This window comes from Oreochromis niloticus, linkage group LG4 (genome assembly GCF_001858045.2).
Source record: "Oreochromis niloticus isolate F11D_XX linkage group LG4, O_niloticus_UMD_NMBU, whole genome shotgun sequence".
Lineage (NCBI taxonomy): Eukaryota > Metazoa > Chordata > Actinopteri > Cichliformes > Cichlidae > Oreochromis > Oreochromis niloticus.
In genome coordinates, this window is record NC_031969.2 from 26,241,094 (window position 1) to 26,252,019 (window position 10,926).

At 38.5% G+C, this 10,926-nt stretch overlaps 1 long non-coding RNA gene across 1 annotated transcript; it reads left to right on the forward strand.

The window, feature by feature from the left end:
• The first annotated feature begins 2,102 nt into the window (after nucleotides 1-2,102).
• On the forward strand, nucleotides 2,103-2,760 carry LOC102082382 (uncharacterized). Its single transcript, XR_269159.1, has 2 exons — nucleotides 2,103-2,163; nucleotides 2,394-2,760. It is a non-coding gene; the product is annotated as an uncharacterized LOC102082382 (long non-coding RNA).
• The last annotated feature ends 8,166 nt before the right edge of the window (nucleotides 2,761-10,926 follow it).

Below are 10,926 nucleotides of genomic sequence, written 5' to 3' on the forward strand. Positions count from 1 at the left end.
TTAGTGTATACATATATATATATATATACATATATACATATATATATATATATATATATGAACATATATTTATAATATTATTACTCTCAGGTATACAGCATCTATATATTTATTTTTGTTTTAATCTGTGTTGTTCAGCACTTTGGACTGCCTTGTGTGTTCTTAAAGGGCTATACTAATAAACGATGATGATGATATTCCTGCCCTGTCTACTTTGCTGCTGTAACAATGTGAATTTCCCATCTCTGGGACTAATAAAGGCAATCTTATCTTATCTTATCTTATCTTATCTTATCTTATCTGGGAGGGGTAATCAGGCCATTTCCAAATCATTCAATGGCCATTATTCTACAATGGGAAGGATTATTCACAAGCAGAAAACAGTGCCAATCTTTCAAAATAAGACTGTCCAATGTTCAGAGAAACTGCAATAAAAAAAAAACCTCAGAGCTCCAAGTCAGACTCCACAAGCCCTGCTTTAGCATGCTAAATGTTAAAGTTCATGACAATGCATTTAGAAAAAAAAGTCTGAACAAATATGGCTCGTATGGAATGGTTCCTGGCATAGATTTGCAAAGTTACGTCTGAAAAAAAAGAGTTCTGGAAGAAACTGATCAGATGAGGCGAAAGTGGAAATGTCTTGCCATAATGTACAGCGCCATGGTTGGGGAAAAAACAAAGAAAGAAGATCAGCACAAACACTTCATACCAACTCTCTCAAGCAGAGTGGTGAAGGGGTAATGATTTTGGTTTGTTCTGCAGCCACAGGATCTGGACACCTTGGACTCACTGAGTCGACCATGAACTCCTTTGTATAAGTATTTCACGGATATATATGAGGCCATGTGTCTGACATCTTAAACTTGGCAAAAACCCAGGTGATGAAACAGGACAAAGATCACAAGCACAGCAAGTCTACAGCAGAATGGCTGAAAAAGAAAAGAATCAAGGTGCTGCAATGACTCAGCCAAAGTCCAGACCTCCACACGATTGAAATGCTGTTATGGCACCTTAAGAGAACTGTGAATAAATGAATGTGTGCATGCCTCACTGAACTGAAGCTATGACGTGAAGAAGAGTGGGCCAAAAAAATGTGAGAGACTGATTAAGTCAGACACAAAACAAGTACTTAAATCTACTTTTGCTAAAGGTGGCTCAACAAATTACTGAATTGTGGGATCTACTTAGTAATGACTAGATATTCTATTATGTTCTTAAATGTGAAACCTTAGAATTGACAGATAGTCTTTTTACCATGACAGGACATTTTACATACCAAATTAGCTTGCTTCTCTTTCTCCCCGATTATGTTTTCACTCTGACCCACGTTCTAGTCCCTTTTTATTCTGAAAAGAAAACAAAGAGCACTCTCATCAGGCTCTATATAAGCACTAAGCTTGGTGAAGGCTCACTCCACCCCACAAACAGTAAACTTAATAGGAAAACCGTCATACAGAATCGTGGCTATCGCCACTCACAGATTGCCTCTGACTCTTTGTTGCTTCCCAGTCCTCAGGGTCATGATGTCCCTGGGCTATGTTTGTGACTGTATTTCTAAACAGAGTGACAAAGGCTGTGAAAGTCTTGAGACCGAAACTTTTAAAAAGGAAAACCCTTGTTGCAGAGTTCTGTTCTTCTCTATCCCTCATTCCGTTTCTACAAAACGCTTCACTTGTCACCACAGACTCCCAAGCTCCTTTAATAAACGCTCCAAACGAAAATGTCTGGCTTTGAGTGGCAGAGTGTGACTGTTTAAAACCATTGGGAATCTAGTGTAATCCTATGGAAGACACAGACATAACCTGACTTTAAAGTTGTCTTGTCGCTCCACATCCAAGTGAAGAACCTGGAGAGGAGAGGCTAAGGATTGTAAAGAGAGGCTCTGGTGTGAGAAATCAAGTGTTCATGTTGACTTTCCAGGGAAATCAGTCTGCATTTGATACATGTTGAGTGGAGAGGCCCATATGTTTTGGTAAGACCTTACATCTGACATTAATCTTAAAATAGAGAGAAATGTGGGTTACTTCCACTGAGGGGGTCCCATGGATGAAACTTTAAGGACTGTCAGTCAGCAGTTGCAGCCTGCATCAAGTGAACAGGTTGCTTAGGAACCGATCAAGTGGAGAGCACTATTGTAATGTGTTTGTCACCAGAGCACTAAAAGTAAGTAAGTAATATAGCTTTTTTTTTTTAAATAAAAAAGCATGACAGAGACACATGAGGTCAAGGATTGAGGTTGGTCAAAGGGTTTAATTGAATGCAACTGTAGCTCACTGTGTGGTAAAATATATCCACTTTGGTTGTTGTTCATGCTAACGGGAGGAAAACAACTTTCCCAAACTTTCCTTTTTCTCTTTGTTGTTTTTTTTTTCCTCTTTTCTTTGTCTTTTTAGCAGACAGCTGTCTGAGACAAGATACTTCTTCCACTGGAGACCTCACTCTTTTCACTCACACGCTCGCTGGCTCCTGGTTGCCATGGAAAAGCCCAGAAATGGAGCAGATAACAGTTCAATGAGGGAGCAGAGACTGGAAGGTCTGGAGGGAGGCAGCAAGTTTCTAGGGCCCGTCCTGTCAAGGCATCAAGCTCTTTTGATGTGTGAAAATGGAAGAGAAGACGGAGTGAGAGGAAAATGTATAAAAACATAAAATGAGAGAAGAGTAAATGGGTTGGGGGGGGACTAATCTGTTGACTGAAGTCAAATTTGTGTGTGGAAATGTAACAGCAATTCAAAAGGAACTGATAAAAGAATGAAGATCTATTTGTCTTGGTAATCGTTAGAAACAAGTGTAATTTTGAATGAGTAAAAAAGAGAGAGAGAGAAATCCTGTTAAAACAAGACCGAGACAGTCACTACCTCGCAGCCAGAGAAATGACTCACTGGAATACAGAAGAAATCAGCATGATATCCTGTCTACCACGTAAGAATTAACTGTCTATTACTGATTTATTAATAATCTCATAAGTACGGTGTTGGTGATTAATTTCTGCAAAGAGTCAGTCAGAAAAGGTTGAAATGAGGCTGGCTGGCACCAAAAGCCTATCTATCAAATCAACAAATCAAAATGCAATCATAAAAACCAGAAAAGGGCCAAATGTACTGAAAGAATTTGAGTAGGCTGAAAGATGGTGTCTCTATAAATTTCCGGGGCCAGAGTATCTTCAAAATCCAACAGCAACGATAGCTGTGCACAGGCTTGGGAACTCCTACTGAGAGTCAAAGTTATAAAACCATCAGGGAAAAATAATAACAGATTGAGAATTAATCCACTACCTTCTGCAAAGATGAACTTGCTGATTAGGAAGGTTACTCATATCCCAGGAAGTAGAAAATAGACAATACAAAATGTGCATACAAACACATGAATTCTTAAAATGCTGTACTTCTGTGACACATCAGTAGGGACTTGCTGGTGACAGCCCCACCTCACTTTTTACAAAGGGTTTTGAAGTACCACTGTCAGGAGAGGCCCCTTGGAGGTTCTTGAGTGAAACACCTGTCTGAAATCAAATTCACTTTTATTTCCCTGCCTCCCTGAGACTGTAGAGCAAGGATATAGGACAAACGCACTGCACGACTGCATGCCCAATGAAAATGGAAACCATATTCCATGAGAGTAACAACTTCATTTTTTTTTTTACATTTTTATTTGCATCCTCGACACAAAGTGGCCATTGCTCAAGGAACTAACAATGATTAGCTTCACATAAATAACAAATGTGTTTAGTTCACTGATGTGTTTTCCCCCCCTTTTTATAATGCAGCTTTCCGTGGGCTTTTCAGTTTCTGTGGTTACCGTGGGTAATATCACCTATTGAGTTCTTGTGCTGATGAGTTCTATGTGTTTTAAAAGAAAAAAAATTGCAGCTGCTGGGCCTGGTTATTCAAAATTCATCACTTCCTGTGCACAGCAGTTACTTAGAGTATTTTCACACCTGTGCCGGTTAGTCCATTTAAATCAAACTCTGGTTCGTATCCGCCCTTGAGGCTGCTTGTTTGTGCAGATGTGAACACGGTAATCGCACTCAGGTGCGGAACAAACCAATCATGCCAAAACCCTTTGGAGAATGTGGGCTTAGTCTGGTTTCAATGCCTTCCTGTAGCCTTTGCAGTCTGTGATGCAGCAGAGTACACAAACTGTAGCAATTAGCCATTGTTGATAGTAAATTTTCCATGTTATCCATTTACCCGGAGCGTTGCTCCTACAACAGACACATGTATCCAATAAGCAGACTAAATGTCCTCAATGTGGTTTGTAGTGGTGCATTTTGTTCCGCTTGGAGTTTGTTTGGAGTTTTCTCAGTGTGAAAAGAAACCAAAACACAGGGAAAAGCTGCACTTTTTCAAACTCATCAACCGATTCTGACCATCTAAATCAGTTTTTAAACTATATTTGTGAAAACACACTTAGAGCCGACAGCAAATCTTTCATGAACTGAAAGACTTGCCTTATGATATTGGCCAGCAGAAAGTAGTAAACCCAAAATGTAACAAAACTGGTATTGGTCTGTGGATGTTAGTGCAAGTCTGTTGGTGAGTCAATCCACTCCTATCATATGAATATAAATATCTGTCTGGTGATTGTCTGACTTCTCCTTCAACACTACCAGCACATAAAAAATGTAACTGATCTCAACATAGATAAAGTGGCACAAAAGTGTGTATACTCGTGGTTTAGACATGGCCCTCTGATACTGTGCAATTTTATTTGTAGGTGGAGCTCCATGAAATTTGGACTATTTGCAGTAATAATATCCCATCACTTCAGAAATCCTCATCTAAATATGTAATACCTAAAACAAAGAAAATCATCAGCGTCCACTATACTTTGTAATTAGGAACAGGTCTGTAGTAAATATACATACATACTTTTAGTTTATTTGTAAGCATGTTAGCATGTTTATTTCGTTAAAGAGACATGGGACTTTAGTGTAGCCTCACAAGAGTTTGCCTATGTAGCTGTTCACTCTAAGCCTTTTTAAGATATAACCCAGTTCTATATTTCAGCTAAAGGTTTGACAGTTAAGAGTTTCAAGAAGAACACAATGAAATACTGAAGAAATTGTCAGAGGTATACTGTCTGCAAGTTTGAAGCTTAACTTTTGCTAATGATTAAGATGAGAAGCGGTCAAAGAGGACAGGTAGGTGGACAAAGACTGATGATGAATGACATAAGAAGATTGAGTGTATTCATAGAACTGAAAGATTAATTCTTCTAAGCGAGCATGGACAGCAGAGTGGCTCCTTCTCTGACAATAAAGATCCTTCATGTCTGGCCATATCCAGCCTCTGGTATGGTACTAGGTTACCAGAAGCCATGACTGACCTCATCCTTCCATCTCTGTGGTTACAGTACTCCTTTCCCACTACCAGTCCATCTACCTGTCTATATACATAAGCCCTAAATGCAGCTGCTAGACTTTCTTTGCCAGCTCAGTATGAGGAGGAATCAGAGACATGAAATTTTTCATGCATCCTCAAAGATCCGGTCAGCTGTATTCTACCACGAGGGGGGGAAATGTAGATATAAATAACATCTCAAAAAAAGAGAAAAAACCCCGTCAAATCTCAAACTTTTTTTTTTTGCTCTCGTCATCTTCTTACTGTTTAAAACAAGTGGGAGGCCTTCAAGAGGTGACAGCAAACTCTGGGGTAAAGAAATGGATAGAAAGAGAAAGTCTGTTCTCTTTCATTGCTTTTCATCAAACTACCAGGCACAGATCAAAGAAAAATGTTGTCATGGGACCAACTAGGCATGCATGTCCAGCAGGCTTGGTGCTTCATGTGAGAAGATGATTGAGTACACAATGATGGCCTCTGAGGATTAGCCATGCTCTGAGGGTATAAACACCAACACTGAAACCAAATCCCAAAAGTGCTAGGCCACACTTTTGCCCTTTGGCCACTATGCCCCCAAATTTGGACCATTTGAGGCCATAATAAAAATCTCTTTACTTTAGGTATGAATGTTGAAACAGCATCCCAACTTTTCTGAAAACATTTTGTAATTATCAAAGCAAGAAACAATGCTTAAAGATATAACTCTGATACTGGCAAAAGTTGGGATGCTGGATGCAAAAGGCTGAAAAAGTAAGTAGTACAAAAGAGAAACAGCTGGAGGAACATTTTCCAATTAATATGACAATCGGCAACAGGTCTTAAAGAGGCAGTTGCTCTAAAGTAACGACAGGTTGGGATTCACGAGCAGTGTTGGTCAAGTTACTTGAAAATAGTAATTAGTTACTGATTGCTTCTCCAAGAAAGTAATCCCATTAGTTTACTGATTACATATTTTCAAAAGTAATTAGTTATTTATTACTTAGTTACTTTTTAATGATGCACAACCTGAATACGTAATAAAACAACAGACCTTTCAGCCCAATTCTATTTTTTCTGCATAATCCATCATATAAAATTGAATCAAATGAAAAAGTCTCTTTTTAAAACTTGTTTTATTAGTTTTAATCTTTTATCATTATTATACGCAACATTCTCTGACTTTTTTTTAACATTTAACCTTATTTTCTGCATATTCCAGCATATAAAATAAAATAATGTTTTGTTTACACTCACTCTTTCAAATAGATGCAAGTAAAACACAGCAAAAAATAAATAAAATCAAAGATTCGGCGGCACTAAGTCCCATTGCTCTTAAATCTGTTTTAATCTGTTTAGCAGGAGTGGGGGCAGTGGAGGTTTGCCTGGTACTGCAGAGTAATGTCAGTGGGGAGACATTTTTCGCTGTAGAAAGAAGTTTTCTTCCCAGCCCGAGTGTACAGCGGACACTAATGTTTTTGTCACTTTTTACGGAATTAAACCTAAAGTAATGCCAGTACTTCCAAGATTTAAACACTGCATGGTCGTACTCTCTCCTGCACTCCATATTATCCATTGTTGATCTACACACATCTGGTGCTGCCACGGACGTCACACGCTCGTACGGCATTGTCAAGAGACACTCTCACAAACAAAAATCACGGTTTAGTAACGCAGCACGCTTACAGGAAAGTAACAGTAATCCAATTACTTTTTTGCAATAGTAATGCCTTACTTTACTCGTTACTTGAAAATAGTAATCGGATTAAATCCCCATTTCTGTTCACTGTCTGCAAAAACGACATCAACTAATGTCAGAATTATCTTCTTTAATGTAAAATTGTGAAGACCTTGAAACTCTCAGCATCTATAGCAAAGCTCATTTAAAACAAACTGGCAAAATGAAAAAAAATGCTTCATGGTTAGATGAATTCGTATTTGAAATTCTTTCTGGAAAATATGGACCCTATCCAAGAGGAGAGAGACTATCCAGTTATCTGCTTTCAGTTCAAAAGTCCGTCTCTCTGATTGTAAGGGGGTACATTAGTGACTGGCAGCTTTCATATATGGAAAGTAAGGTATATACAGGGGCTTTAGAACAGATGTTCCCATACAGATATTGCCTTTTTCAGGGAAGGTCTTGCTTATTTCAGCAGCATAATGCCAAACCACATACTGCTTCTGTTACAACATGTAATAGATGTCTTTATAACAAAAGAGTCTGGGTGCTGAACTGGCTTGCCTGATATCCAGACCTTTCATTAACTGAAAACATTTGGTGGATCCTGAAATGAAAAGCACAACCCAGGACTGTTGAGAAGCTAGAATCATATATCAGATAAGAATTGGGTAACATTCCTCTTCTAAAAGTCCAGCAGCTGGTCTCCTCATTTCCCACATATTTATCCTCTTGTTAAAATAAAAGGGTGGATGCTATACTATGGTAAACATGTTTCCACAAATTCAAACTGAGCTAATATTTTTCTTATTATGGTTTAAAACCATTATAAGCATTTAACATTTAAAAGTTTTTCTATTGTGAATAAAATATGAGTTTTCTAGTTTTCTCAAATCCATTCTTATTTATATTTTACATAGCATCCCAATTTTTTTCAGAATTGGGGTTATACGTGGCTGCTCTGCGTCTCCAAACAATATCGGACTGTAGTCGAATCAATGTGAAAACCGGTGTTCTCTCTAGTGTAGCACAATCAATTAAAATCAAATGCCTCTGAATTTGTTCTGGCATTTAATGGTTAAATATTTAATGAAAATATATAGGGTTGCAAATTATCCAGAGAAATGTTTGGCATTGTATTTGATTTGATTGACAAATATCCCTCACAGCATCCCAACATTTGTTTTGGAAATGGGATTAAACATGTACAGGATTGAAAGTTGGTGTCAAGGCTCTGGCTCTCACTCCCCACAAGACAATACAAAGCTCAGAACAGCAGGAAGTATGGAGTGATGATACTAATATCACTCTAAGGATATATTCAGGCAACAGCTTTATGAACAGTGGCAGGGGAAATAGCAGAAAGTGACAGGATAGGAAAAGTGTGAGCAAAGCACTTGATGGCTGAAGTACACATCATCAGTAAAAGGGTGCGCTGGAGATGCCACAGGAGTGTAGAGGTTTGCAGCACAACCTCTATATACCTATGGAAGTAAGCAGAAGTAAACAAACCAATGATACATTTAAAAAAAAAGACAGAACAAATCAATTTTAGCTGTGACCATTTCTGTGATCTTATATTGCTGTTGAAATTAAAATTGCTACATTTGTAGTGCTACTTTTATCAAAATTTGCAAAGATCCTTTATTACTAGCTTCTTAATAAGAAACTAAAAACCGTGTGACTTCTGCATATAAAAAAGAAAGACAGCAGACATTTTACCTCAGCCACCTCCTTCTGTAAACTCAACTGGCATCAGCCAATGGGAAATCAATGCACTGACTGCTGCTGTGAGTGTCAATGAAATGTTTGGAGGTGCAATCCAAAAAACGCACCCATGTGGCTTTAGACTCTGACAAACAGAAGCATATGAGGACAAACACAACACACACACACACCCACACACAGACAAATAATCACACATACATACACAAGGACAATTAAATCAAGCAAATCAAAAGGGTGTCTTTTAGAAAGACTGCTTCATTGCCAAGAAATCTAAGACCCATGAGATAGTTTTCTTAGTTAAGAGTTTCTTTGACTGTCTTCATACATTAGGGGAAATAACACACGAAGCATATTTTATTCCAGGGATAAAACTCGACAGAAAAGTTTTAGGGGGGAAAAAAAAGTGTTTTGTGAAAACCTGTTTTACTTGACGTTGTGAGGCTTCCTTCACTGTCACATTAACGGTAAACGCAGCTCCATACTGTAACACAGCAACTGAAATATGACTCATATATTTCTAAATACCATCTGGGTGTTTTTAACATAACCCCAACCATCTGTGTCAGCACACAAGTCCAAACAAGAAATTTGACTTACAGAGGCAAATACACAGTCAGGTCCACAGCAAAAAAAAAGGAAGAAATAATAAGTAAATTAAAAAGTCTAAAACTCGTGAATGCCACAAAAAATTGTTTCCTGAGGCGTTTCACTAGGCTATTACTGCTGCACCTTCAGCTGTCGCTTTTTTCCCCACTGTGGTCCTTTATGGCCTCTATTGTGTCTTTATAAATAAAAAAAATGCTTTATTCAGCTCAGGTCAGGTGAATGATGCTTTCACATCATCAAGAAACACCAGTGTTCCAATTCTATTGACTACTATCCTACACCGTACCATCATCATTTTTGACATATGACATGGTATGCATTAGATATTAAGCCCATCCTGTCCTTTGCCATATTCTTCTCTCACCATCAGCCAGCTACAGAAAAGAGTAAAGTTATAACTTGCAAAGAGCTAAATTAAAACAATGTTAAAAAACCAATGAAAAGTGATCAATTTAGCCACTGTCTGTACTTTTCCTACAGTACTTCTTTTTATTTATTTTTAATTTTTGACGTTTGTTTGCTTGGTTTTTGGCACTTCTTCCATCCCTGCTGACTTTTCTTGTGCCCTTCCTTGACCCAACCCAAGTCTCAACTAGTCTGCATTCGACCCATGCACAATGTTGTCCACATAGAAGAAGGTGCAATTAGGATTTTGAAGGACTGCGGGACATGCATTATTTGTAAACCTCTCTCTGCAGGCTCTTTGTAGAGCAATACACAAACACAGACACAATTGTGGTGCCATAAATTGAGCATAACTTGCTAAAGCTAACAAATGATCTGACCAATGAGAATGCTGGTAATGAAGATGGTAGCAAGGGGAGTGGGCAGATAAGTATTCATTTGATCTAGGTGTTAAATCATATATCTAACAGTGGCCACTAGATTGCTAAGCACTTGTTTAGTCATTAGACTCTGAGACTTTTCACTTTTTGCACACCAAGAAGATGAATATCCATTAAGATTGATGGTAGGGCTGGGCCATATCATACCGTTCACGGTAATACCGGTATAATATTGGCCAACGATAAGAAAATGAAATATCGCGATAGAATATGGGTAAAACGCGCATGCGCAGTGCCTTTGTTTTCATACGCACATGGCGGAAAAAGCATGACGGCGACGGAGAATGAGAAGGGCAAAAGCGGATCGTTGAATGAAACGGATGAACCAGCATTGGTTTGTAAAAATGCTGCAACTCCAGTGGTGTGGAACTAGTTTAGCTTTCGTCCGTCAGATACACAACAAAGCACTATTTTTGGTAGAGCATGCTAGCGGGCCGTCGTTATTACCGTGTTTTTTGGAAAATACGGCACACTTAAAAATCAATCCTTTGATTTTCTGTAAAATCTACAGTGCGCCTTGTAATCCCGTGTGCCTTATGTATGAATTCTGGTTGTGTTTACTGACCTCGAAACGATTTTATGTGGTACACGGCACTCGAAAATCTGTCAAATGTTTTAGTACGACTTTGCTAAGCTACGAAGCCGCACCGCTTGATGGATTGTCGGAGCATTACGGCTATTGTAGGCAGGAGCCTCGCAGAGTGATACGTACTGTGCTTCAACATAATATTACCGTATTGTGTGTGTATAACCT